The sequence below is a fragment of the Cydia splendana genome, chromosome 13, assembly GCF_910591565.1.
Source record: "Cydia splendana chromosome 13, ilCydSple1.2, whole genome shotgun sequence".
Classification (NCBI taxonomy): domain Eukaryota; kingdom Metazoa; phylum Arthropoda; class Insecta; order Lepidoptera; family Tortricidae; genus Cydia; species Cydia splendana.
Window position 1 is genome coordinate 18,810,024 of NC_085972.1, and position 13,283 is coordinate 18,823,306.

General features: G+C 36.3%; 1 protein-coding gene across 1 annotated transcript in view; it reads left to right on the forward strand.

Annotated features, from left to right (window-relative positions):
* Positions 1–13,283, forward strand: part of LOC134796302 (mucin-2) — a 162,127-nt gene that overhangs the window by 57,098 nt on the left and 91,746 nt on the right. The window lies entirely within an intron of this gene.

Sequence of the window (13,283 nt, forward strand, 5' to 3'; positions counted from 1 at the left end):
CGTAATATGTAACAGATCTGTAGATGAACCTAATATATTGTACTTTACCTAGTCATAATTGTGATAAATGAATGAGGTGCATTGGGATAACTACGAAAGCCGGGTAATTTTGAAATTGGCTAATATCTTAACTAGAAGCACTTAATATTTTAGCAACACTTACGCTACGGATACACAAATTTCTTATTCTTATTGCTTGATGTTACTGTCCCTTTTACGATTACGTTATTTTGAATTAAAAGTCTATCTAAAATATATACAATTTAAAAGCAAAAACATTAAAACCAGTCTGTCGCAAACAGGAAATACAACAGTCGTAATAGTTCACGTCACACTTTAGCTTTCACGGCACATTACATTTTTACACCTGTAAAGTCTAGAAAATCGATTAAAATTCCTTTCGTCATCTATTCTTAGTATTCTTACACTTGACCCGCACGTGACTTACTCACGGTTGCGCGCGAATCCGTTTCGACAATCGCGAATCTGCGAATCGATCGCGAATCCTGTCGAAATGTGACCTTTCGTGGTAACCTTTGGAATCTTTGATTGCGCAGTCTTATTTGATAATTTACACACTCGTTATTCTATACTGCTGTTATGTAGCCCCGGAAGTTTTCAGTGTGGTGCCATAATATTATGTGTTTAATGCATTCAAATACCTAGTACCTAGTGATTGAAATATTTGGTTACTTGTAAATACTTTTCACACCGACGCAAACTACACCAATTTTATATTAAATATCTTATCAATGTTAACTAAGTGATATACTATTAGGCATATATCTGTGCAATTACAGAAATTATTGAGCACCCACTATGGCACCCACTGACACAATGATCTACATTTATTAGCGTAAATATCATGCGTGATCTTTCAACGAATTTTCCTAAAAAATATGACGTTTGCGTATTGAAGCAAAGACATTCTCGCGTGAATCCACAAGGTAAATCATAATTTACACTCAGCATAAGCAACGCTACGAATGCATAATGAAAGTGTTGCAATGTATAAGAATTAGAGATATCTCGATATTATCGTTAATTCTGGCGTCCTTTAGCATTCGGAAGATTGCGAGGCACTGAGACTAGCACAGGAGCGAGATAAGTGGCCTGTGTGGCCGGCTAAAATCGCAAACCTCTTATCTCTTCCAAAGTAGTTAAGAGGTTTGCAACTTTAAATATTGTTTGCTAAAGTTGAAAACCTCTTCACGCCTTTGGAAGAAATAAGAGGTTTGCGACTTTAGCCGACTTGTTCAGCAGTGGGCGACATGAGGCTAAGCGATGATGATGACTTCTAAAACAGACATTTACATTCCAATCAAGCTTGTTGTGAAGGAATTTTAATTATAGTACATACAAACAAGTCTTTAATTTAAATTTAATTACCATTTAATTGCATTTAAATCAATTGAAAACATTGAATCTTGTAAGATATTAACCTACTCGTACTGTTCACAAATCTATTGAGCACCAAGGCATAGTTTATATTCGTAGTTCTGACAGCTACACACATCTGTACAGCCATCATTCCTACTTCCTGGTATGTATCTTCTAGTAGGTATGTAAATGTATGTACGTACGTATTATTAGTGCTCATTACCTTCCTTCAATATGCAAGGATTTCACACTAGATAGCACGTTTCTTTTACACCAACGTGACCCAATTATGTAGTCCATTATGTGCAGTATTATGTGAGAATGAAGATTATCTGCTAGACGTTGCGCGCGCTCCAGTAACTGGCACTCTCGAGCACGCAACATTCCGGCGTGATGGTGGTATTGGTGGCCGGGTTTCAATACTATTTTACGTGTTTTATGTCTAATAACTTCCGAATATTGAGCATTGCATCATACATGTGCGATGGTTGCCATAGAATCCAGATTTTAATCGACTCGGTTGTAAATCGTTTGAAAATATAAACAGATGACGATCGTTATACATGTGTTATGTTATGTATAGCTAAGTAGTAAATAAATAGGTACTAACATTTGGTAAAATTATTGGTCTTTCATAATTTTACTTATCAGTCTTATCACTTATCAGTAAGTTATGATTATGAACAGACATTAAAAATACTGGTTCCACTAGAAATTAATGGGAGACGCATGCATGCACAGGCGATGCACCTCCCTTATCCGTACGATGGCTTGGTACGACAATAATTAAAAATACATTTCTATACACAAAGTTGCCGGTTTTCATGCTATGAAGTTACGCAACTTCTAAAACTATCAATATTTGCTCTAAAACCCCTCTTAAACATGTAATATTTGACGGCAAGCGGACGAAATAATTACCCATTTTAGCGGAAATCGACATTCGACTCTACTTATTAAACTGGTAATAAAACGAAATGCCGTCTCATTTAAAACCAATTGGACTTGGTCGAGATGTCGCAACGCAGATCCGCGAGGTGTGGTCCTCAAATCGGGCAGGTACGAGCAATCTTAACTGACCATAGATAGTCCTTCTGCCTTTCAAATAAGGTTTAAAAATTGTCAGTTAACAGTAGGTACCTGTCGGTATCGGGTGGGCTGGTTGTATAAAATTTCCTTGTACGTTGTACCTCTGACTCAGTATTTAGAGTATGTTATCAATACCACATTTGGAGTGATTGCCTTAATGAGAATGGTATTTGTGAATTTATAATTTTATTGAAAGTTGTTTTACATAGAAAAATGTTTTATATAAGAAGTCTAACATAAAATTATGTTGTATGGAAGAAATAAGAGGTTTGCGACTTTAGCCGACTTGTTCAGCAGTGGGCGACATGAGGCTAAGCGATGATGATGACTTCTAAAACAGACATTTACATTCCAATCAAGCTTGTTGTGAAGGAATTTTAATTATAGTACATACAACCAAGTCTTTAATTTAAATTTAATTACCATTTAATTGCATTTAAATCAATTGAAAACATTGAATCTTGTAAGATATTAACCTACTCGTACTGTTCACAAATCTATTGAGCACCAAGGCATAGTTTATATTCGTAGTTCTGACAGCTACACACATCTGTACAGCCATCATTCCTACTTCCTGGTATGTATCTTCTAGTAGGTATGTAAATGTATGTACGTACGTATTATTAGTGCTCATTACCTTCCTTCAATATGCAAGGATTTCACACTAGATAGCACGTTTCTTTTACACCAACGTGACCCAATTATGTAGTCCATTATGTGCAGTATTATGTGAGAATGAAGATTATCTGCTAGACGTTGCGCGCGCTCCAGTAACTGGCACTCTCGAGCACGCAACATTCCGGCGTGATGGTGGTATTGGTGGCCGGGTTTCAATACTATTTTACGTGTTTTATGTCTAATAACTTCCGAATATTGAGCATTGCATCATACATGTGCGATGGTTGCCATAGAATCCAGATTTTAATCGACTCGGTTGTAAATCGTTTGAAAATATAAACAGATGACGATCGTTATACATGTGTTATGTTATGTATAGCTAAGTAGTAAATAAATAGGTACTAACATTTGGTAAAATTATTGGTCTTTCATAATTTTACTTATCAGTCTTATCACTTATCAGTAAGTTATGATTATGAACAGACATTAAAAATACTGGTTCCACTAGAAATTAATGGGAGACGCATGCATGCACAGGCGATGCACCTCCCTTATCCGTACGATGGCTTGGTACGACAATAATTAAAAATACATTTCTATACACAAAGTTGCCGGTTTTCATGCTATGAAGTTACGCAACTTCTAAAACTATCAATATTTGCTCTAAAACCCCTCTTAAACATGTAATATTTGACGGCAAGCGGACGAAATAATTACCCATTTTAGCGGAAATCGACATTCGACTCTACTTATTAAACTGGTAATAAAACGAAATGCCGTCTCATTTAAAACCAATTGGACTTGGTCGAGATGTCGCAACGCAGATCCGCGAGGTGTGGTCCTCAAATCGGGCAGGTACGAGCAATCTTAACTGACCATAGATAGTCCTTCTGCCTTTCAAATAAGGTTTAAAAATTGTCAGTTAACAGTAGGTACCTGTCGGTATCGGGTGGGCTGGTTGTATAAAATTTCCTTGTACGTTGTACCTCTGACTCAGTATTTAGAGTATGTTATCAATACCACATTTGGAGTGATTGCCTTAATGAGAATGGTATTTGTGAATTTATAATTTTATTGAAAGTTGTTTTACATAGAAAAATGTTTTATATAAGAAGTCTAACATAAAATTATGTTGTATGGAAGAAATAAGAGGTTTGCGACTTTAGCCGACTTGTTCAGCAGTGGGCGACATGAGGCTAAGCGATGATGATGACTTCTAAAACAGACATTTACATTCCAATCAAGCTTGTTGTGAAGGAATTTTAATTATAGTACATACAACCAAGTCTTTAATTTAAATTTAATTACCATTTAATTGCATTTAAATCAATTGAAAACATTGAATCTTGTAAGATATTAACCTACTCGTACTGTTCACAAATCTATTGAGCAGAGTCTATAACATAAAATTATGTTAGACTTCTTTCTTCATTTGGATTATTTAGATTGATATACTTCTAAGTGTAATTAACTGTAATTTTAATTAGATTTTTCTTAAAATATCTATGTGAACACTTTTTAAACATAAGCTGCTCTATTTAGTGAGGTTTTATTTAAAATTAAAAATACCGAGCACTAAATTGAACTGAATCTGACTTTAATTCACATACTGTATAATGTATGTTTTGAAATCGATCTCGACTGTGAGTCATTCGCTTCGAATGTGGCGAATTAGGCTTGAGCCTAATTGGCACAATAAGTATGTCTTAACGAGCATCATTCCGAGATACGGTGCAGTCAGTAATGCGGCTTAGAATCTAGATTTACGATCTAAGTTAACTAAAACAGGCAGGAAGTATATTAACATACATTCATTGTTTAAAGAGTAACAAATTTTTATTCATATTTGTTACGAAAAAAATGATAATTATTCGGGACTATGAATATTATGATGAAATATAATAGTTTAAGTGAAGATTTGTATATGTAATTAAGTGAAGATAGATCTAGTATTTTATTTGAAAAAGGATAAATACTTAATCACAAAGGGTATTATGTTATAACACAGACAACAATATCTAGGTAATCATTACGTACTTACACGAAACAAACATTTATAATATTTATATACCTACACGTTAAAATATGTGTGACAAACATACCGTTTGTCTTACCTAATCCTTCTGCCATAGGTGTAACTGAACATACCGATCCCTGTTGACATGTTACATAATACAGAAAGCTCACAAGGAAGGTTTTTATTTAAATACTTTATTGCTAAAAGTAGCGAGGAAGCAAACAAGTTGATCTAGGCTAGTAGCCATCTCACGTAAGACCGTCTTATAGGGCGCAAAGTATTCCTTCAACTCGTCTTACCTAATTTATTTAATTATAAAATGTATCTGTGAATGGAGCATTCCACGGCTTGGCCCGTACAAACGCATTTTATTTCCTGTGTTGCGACTTTTTTTTCGGCATTTAAATCAGGCAATTATTTTTCTGTTCATATTTTTCTCTTATACCAGCTAATCTTCAGAAAATTCACGTTTGTACGGGACAAACGGTAGACAATTTCATGGAATGCTCCAAATTTGTTTTAATCCAATTCGTATATAATTATTTAATTACTGGTTTCACATACTATTTATGGTGCATATCATCATTATTTACTTATTTGTCCTTTTTCCATAATGTGGTTGAGAAATAAAAAAACATTCAAACAAACAACTCGTTTTTAATTGAATCTCCTCCTTCTGAAATATTGAAGTCAGTTAAAATATTCGCTAGTCCATATAAAAAGCACAATATATACAAATTAAGACAAATGACAAATGTACTCAATATATTGATTATTGATAAATGAACAGACAGCAGTCATGTACAAATAGAGGAACTCCAAATACGGATCAAATAAAAAATGCGAGGTCTCTGCCGCATCTTAATACCGAGGTCGACCCCTAGCCTATTCGCGGCATCTGCAATGATTGTATTGTCTATGAAGAGTTTGAAGATGTCATACATACTCCCCGCTTAGTTTACATTACATTTCCTGGCCTTCAAAGTTCGGAAAATGCCACCAACATCATCAAGTTTGCTACTCCTACTCTTTCTCCTTCATACATAGTTCACTTTTAAGCCACCTTACAAACAGATTAATCTGCGATGTTTGCATTGTCTGTGAAGATGTCACACTTCCCGCTTAGTTGACCGAAGCGAAGCGAAGGTCTACGTTTTGACTCGGGCATTTTGCTTTCGTATGTCCGGATGTTCTCCTCTACAGGTCGCAATTCTTAACCGATTCTCATGAAATTTTGTGACCAGATTCTATGACTAAATAAAATTTTTTTGTCAATCCGGTTTTTGGAAATTTTAAAAAATGGCGGAGTCGTGATATCTGTCGCCTAAACAAATAGTCGTATCGATATCATAAGAGTTTTTTCTTTTTGATATATGTTTATAGATTAAATGGCCAAAAATTCAGAAAATTTGTATCTCTGGTTTCGGCGGTATTTAGATATTTAGTTTTTACTTGAGAATGAGTAGCTAAATTTCGTCAGCTTTAGTAAGAACTATCATGGCGCATTTTGCAAACGTTCGCTTTTTTGTTTGCATAGGGAGGTCCCTGGTTCCATCCCCAGTAATTGTATGCTGCTACATAACTTTTTGTATTTTTTTATACTTAAATTTCGTATCAATTGTTGTTTTTTATTTTATTTTTTTATTTTGAAAAAATTAAAAAAATCGTATTTTTTATTTATCAAGCGCGGGCTAAGCGCATTCGTTTATTTTTTGCAAGAGATGATGGCTTTTTGCGCTTTAAAGAAAATTTGATTCTTGAATATACGGCGCCATACCTTTGGCCTATGCTCGTCTAGATGGCGACACCATTTTATATTTAACAATTTTTACTCATATCAGTAAAAGAACATGGGTCAAAATCATATGGCGTTCTAAAAATAAAAAAAATCATTTATCCATACATATATACATTTATTGATTTTTTTTTTTCATTTTCATTTTAATCCTGTATCGAAAGATGGCAGTAAATTTACTGTGACTACAAAATTTAGTATGACAATAACCCTCTACTACATATAGGGACCGTGCGCGTTGGAGGGTCTGCCATCTTGTGGCCTGAATCGGAAACATGTACATTGCCAAAACAAGTTCTACCATCTACCGTTCTTGTAGGTACGTTTCCTTATGCATAGTAGGTTCTGTCATCTTGTGGACTACATCGGAAGCATAAACGTCACATTTACGCCTCACGCCAAAAATCTGACGGCTCCTATGCTACCCCCTATAGTTCACGCGCGCCCACTATAGGGACCGTGCGCGTTGGAGGGCCTGCCATCTTGTGGCCTGAATCGGAAACATATGTGCACATGTACATTGCCAAAGCAAGTGCTACCATCTACCGTTCTCGTAAGTACGTTTCCTTGTGCATAGTAGGTTCTGCCATCTCGTGGGCTACATCGGAATCATAAACTACATATCTACGCTTCGCGCCAAAGATCTGACGGCTCCTGTGCTGCCACCTATACACTTTATTCTCTTTAGATTAGATATTTAAATTCTTACTCGAGAATAAGTAACCAAATTTCGTCAGCTCATCTAAATGCTATCATAGCGCAGTTGGAAAGACGCTTACAAGCAAGGATATGGGATAGGTACCCGGTTCGATCCCCAGTAAATGCAAATTTTTTTATTTATGTTTTGCACTTTATCATCATATTGCTGATTGATCAAGCGAGCACGAAGCGCGAGGTAAGCGTATTCGTTTGAGTTTTTGTTTGAAAATTTTTTTAGCGATTTTAGTTCAAGGGCATGGCTGTTCCAGGAGTCAATTTCCACTTACGTTTATAGCATGGGCGGTCACCATCCATAAATCGCAGGGGTTAACATTGCCTAGGGTAGTGGTCGACCTTGGGCTCAGGGAACTAGCTGTAGGTTGCTCGTACGTTGCGCTTTCCCGGGCTCAAAGTCTAACTAACTATAATGTTAGTTAGACTTTGAGCCTTTTAATTAGGATCGCCTCGCTAAAATGGCCCATAATTTCCGCAAATCATTTTTTCTTCGAGGCAATTACTCCGTTTTCATTTTTTCCCAGTGGAATTTCTTCGCTTTATTTAATTTTTCGTGTACATTTTTTCATAAACTAAATTTTCCTTTTCTCAATTTATTCCCTTTTCTTTTTAATCCCAGTGGTTAAAATAACCAGTAGGTTTTTTTTTCACTAACTAAATATTCTCTATCTCCATATTTTCTCTTTTTTTTAATGCTAGTGGTAAAAATAACCAGGTTTTTTTCAAATAGGTAGGTTAGGGTTATTTTTTTTGATGACCCTAAAAACGAAACTGCTCCCAGAGATAGGTAGGTCAGGGTTATTTTTTTTTGATGACCCTAAAAACGAATCTGCTCCCAGAGATAGGTAGGTTAGAGTTATTGGCTGACAGCGTTTGGTTTTTTACTTGTAGTTTTGTAGATTATGTTTTAATTTTAGTGTTTTTGATATTTGTTGTATGTGAAATACCTACAAGTAACAAATATAATTACTACACTATTAACATACAGTAACAAGAAAATATTATCCTAGATATATAAAAAAAGAACGAAACCTATAAGGAAAAGATTAATTTAAAAATATTAAAAAAACTTTTTACAAAAAAAAGCAAACCGACTTCAAAAAGGATGAAATAAAATATTATCCTTTTTGAAGTCTATGCGTTACCAACTGATATGTTTGAAGTCGGTGCCAAATTTTGAAGCATACCATGATTTTGGTGCGATTCGATAAGGATGTACCTACGTTGGATTGCCTTACACGACGACAATGAACGTACATTCTGTAGGTACAGTCGACGTTAAAAATATGTTTACACTTTTCGCCTTATTACAAAGGAGTAAGGTGCAAAAGTGTAAACATATCTTATCGCATATTGTATCTAAGAACACACGATCAAACCTTCTTGGCGCAGTCTGTACCATGTTTGTCGGCACATTAGTGGAAATCCAATGCATTTTTTTCCGTCGTATTTTTTAAAAAGCATTTCTTACTAATGCTCGAACAGTCTATAGCACGCAAGTGTGAGATTGGGCCTGAGTAATTTCCCGTTCCTTATCCAGAGGACTACATTTCAAAATATAAAACAATTCAAGAAATTTACCTTCTTGCCAAATTTCACCTAAAGCGGTTCAGTTGTTTAGCCATGAAAAGGCGACAAAGAGGCAGACAGAATTACTTACACATTTGTAATAGTTATTAGTACAGTTCTAATGGGATTTATAGCCATAAATCTGATTATTTTTGACTGGTATTGTTACTACTTGGCTTGGCACCGACTTCAAACATATCAGTTGGTAACGCATAGACTTCAAAAAGGATAATATTTTATTTCATCCTTTTTGAAGTCGGTTTGCTTTTTTTTGTAAAAAGTTTTTATTTTTCCATTTTTAGTTTTAACGCATTGTTAAGAGCGCGACGCATGAATGAAAAACAAGATCATGTTTAACACTAAATTCGTGTACCTATTTCTTTAATAAATATGTAATCAGGAATTTTCTCGAGTCCGTCTGGGAAATTATAATTCCTGTCACTACTACACTAAATCCATCCTCCGCCCCGCCACTGACCCAATCCCTCAACGCCCCGATCACTCAACCTCACAGCGCATCAACCCCTGATCCAGGAACCCCTCGACCCTGAACCAGAAATTTTCTCGAGTCCGTCTAGGAAATTATAATTCCTGTCAACTAAATCCATCCGCCCGCCCCGCCACTGACCCAATCCCTCAGCCCCCCGATCACTCAACCTCACAGCACATCAACCCCTGATCCAGGAACCCCTCGATCCTGAACCAGCAACCCTTCAACCGCCATTCCCCGACCCCTTAATCCCTGACCCCTTAACTCCTAACCCTAATCCCCGATCAGTAGCCTTACCAGCTTACCACGAGTTTGACATTGATATATTCGCTAGCATGTTTGTAACTTACTTCCTATGCATCTCGCTCACACTAAGGTGTTTAAAAGTTACATTTAGATGCATAAGACGTTAGCGAATGTGTCAATGTCAAACTCGTGGTAAGGCTACAGTTGCAGTACATCAAATTGGTGGTTTTCGGAAGCAAATGCTCGAGTTACTTTAGAAAACCCCGAAATCACTTAACACGTGCCTTTAAAAATTGAGGAGTTCCCTCAATTCCTCATGGATTCCATCATCAGACCAGAACCAAAAATAATACGGAAACACCTTGGAGGTAATTTCTTCCAAACAAAAAAAGAATTACTCAAATCGGATCACAGGTGCCGGAGTAATCGCTGAACATACTTACATTTAAAGAAATCATCATCATTATCATCAAAATAATCATCATCATCAAGTCTACTTCATCAAATTGGTGGTTTTCGGGAGAAAATGCTCGAGTTGCTTAAGAAAACGCCCAAAACACTATGCATGTGCCTTTAAAAATTGAGGAGTTCCCTCAATTCCTCAACGATCCCATCATCAGAACAGAACCAAATTAAAATGGGACCAACTCGGAGGTAGCTCCTTTCAAACAAAAAAAGAATTACTCAAATCGGACTACGGATGTTGGAGTAATCGGTGAACGTACATAGAAAAAAAAAAAAAAAATAGCCACAACCGAATACAGAACCTCCTCCTTCTATGAAATTGAAGTCGGTTAAAAATAGGCGATTGCGGAAGAAAACCATTGGGAAAATATGGGAACGGAGTAATTGCTACCGAGAATGAATGATTTCGGGAAATTATGGGCAACGCAAAATATGAGAACGGAGTAATTGCCTCGAAGAAAAAATGATTTTCGGAAATTATGGGCCACACTCGCGCACGAAGCTTCTTAGTTGCAGTTTACAGGTTAATTCAAAGGTAATGTTGGTTTCCTAACATAAGTAGAGTTAGACCAAGAAAAGTCTGCAGAGATTTTGACACTGGCACAAATAACATTGGAACTGCGTGTGCTGTCAAAATCTCTGCAGACTTTTCTTGGTCTAACTCTATCCACTTTTCTATACAATTAGTATGGCGACGTGTATACTTAAGGGGCATCGACCGTACACTGACATCGGGATGATATTTTTATCATGTTATTTAGTAGTCATCGTGCGTCTCGCTTGCGCCAATACATGTACGGACAAGAACGAGTGAAATGCACGATAACTAAATGACATCAGTTAGATAGATGTCTTTCTGATATCAGTGTAAGTTTGAATTGGCCTGTTAGCCAAAAATTGTTTCGTATGTCCATATGTTCTACTCTACAGGTCGCATATCTAAACCAATTCCCGAATTTTGTAAGCAATTGATAGTTAAGTTTTTATGGTCAAATTAGATTCTCTAAATTCTTCAAAACAACGGAACCATACATTTATTCAGTTTTAAACTCTGCTCGCGAGGTCTACAGCTCACAGAGCCACTAGTTTACATTTACTGGCCTTTACATTAATAAATGCCATTCAAGTTTACTACTTGTCTTCACTTTTAAACCGTAGTCGTGCCTAAAGGGGTTATAACATACATATTCAAAATACAGAGAAATTTTCTATCTCTCTCAGCTGAAGGATGGCCGAAACTGTCCGACGTAAAGGTAGTATAATCCCTAGCCATCTCTCTGCTTCATCTGAGATGTTTGCATTTTCTGTGCAGACTGTCACGTATGCATACTTCCAACTCTTCTTTACCTTTAGACTTTAGAAAATGCCTCTACCAAGTTTGCTACTTACTCACCATAAGGTCGTGGTCGCAGGTATCTGCCGTATTTATAATGTTTATGAAGACGTCTCGAATACTTTCCACTTAACCCTTTAACGCCACACCTATCGTGCGTAGCGCGCTATCATGTACCTTGTCTGAATGGATGAAGGTTTATATTAGGTTGTAGCTGCGCGCTGTAGTTACGTGACGCTTTCCATAGAAAACGATGCGCCGGGAGCTCCCGCCCGGACACGGCCCGGTCTAACGTGAGTCATCCTTTACGTTCAAGTCGTTCAACTAACTAGTAGGTAGTTAAATTCTTTTGTATTTATAATCGACAAAAAATTGATAGAAAAATTGGTGTAAATACCGCTTAAAAATGTAACAATATAAGTATGATTGTATCAAAAAATTAATATTTACAAAATAACTAAACCTTCGTCACGGACCATTTACATAATCAGCAAATAATCATAACCTAACTTATTATGATTAGTTTATTTTCATTTAGCCGGGTCCGTCCGTGCGTAAGTAAGGAAAGTGAAACGTACTTTCTTGGTAAGAATGCCGCAGGAGTTGCGTCGGCGCTTGCGCAACGGACAGGTTGACGATGGGATGCTTCGCATGCTTGCTATATGCTTCATCCTGTCCATAAATAGATTGGTTAAGTTTGGCCGTGTGACCGGGAAAAGCCAAATGGGGTAACTGGGGATAGAGGGGTAGCATCAGACAACGGGAAATACTATACTTACTGGGATGATCAATCTTACAACTATTAGTGGTAAATTGTTGTCTAATGTTATTTTTCTGTACCTACCCAATTTGATGGAACTGCTATGAAGAACCTTTGGCGTTTCATGTACCTACAAGAACTTTATTAACGAGTAGATATTTATTTTAGGTATATTGATGAGACGATGAACAAAGAAAGAAAGCTGACAATTTATCTAGTACAACCGGACAATATATCATATCATCACGCGCGCGAGAAAACCATAAGTTAAGGAGTAAAACGAGTCATGGATCGCGTGTCCAATAGAGGTCAAGCCATAAGTAGTACTGAGAGATTTTCTGATTTTCTTAGTAGTCTCGGGTTATTTTAAATAAATAAGAATGAACAGCGATGATACTACCGTAATTGTAATTGTATTGTATTATTTATATTAGCAATGTATGCTAAACTTTTGCTGGTTTTATACAAAAACACCTAACTAAGCTAATCTAAACATAGTATAGGTAACACATTTTATAACAATCTACGTACGGTTCAACTCATTTAAACCCACCGGCTACGCTAGGTACATTGTTATGATTTTACTACGTATATTATGTTTATTGTATATTTCACCGTAACGACAAAACTATAGAGCCGTTTTTGGTAACGGTAATGGTAGATTTGTTTTATTTTACTTATGACGAAGGCTTCATTTTTAACCGAATTTGAAGACGTAGTTTCACAAAAATACTTTAACCCAAATACAGCTGTATTTGGGTTAAAGTATTTTAAAGTTTGCTTTTTCTTATTGGTACCTGTCTATCA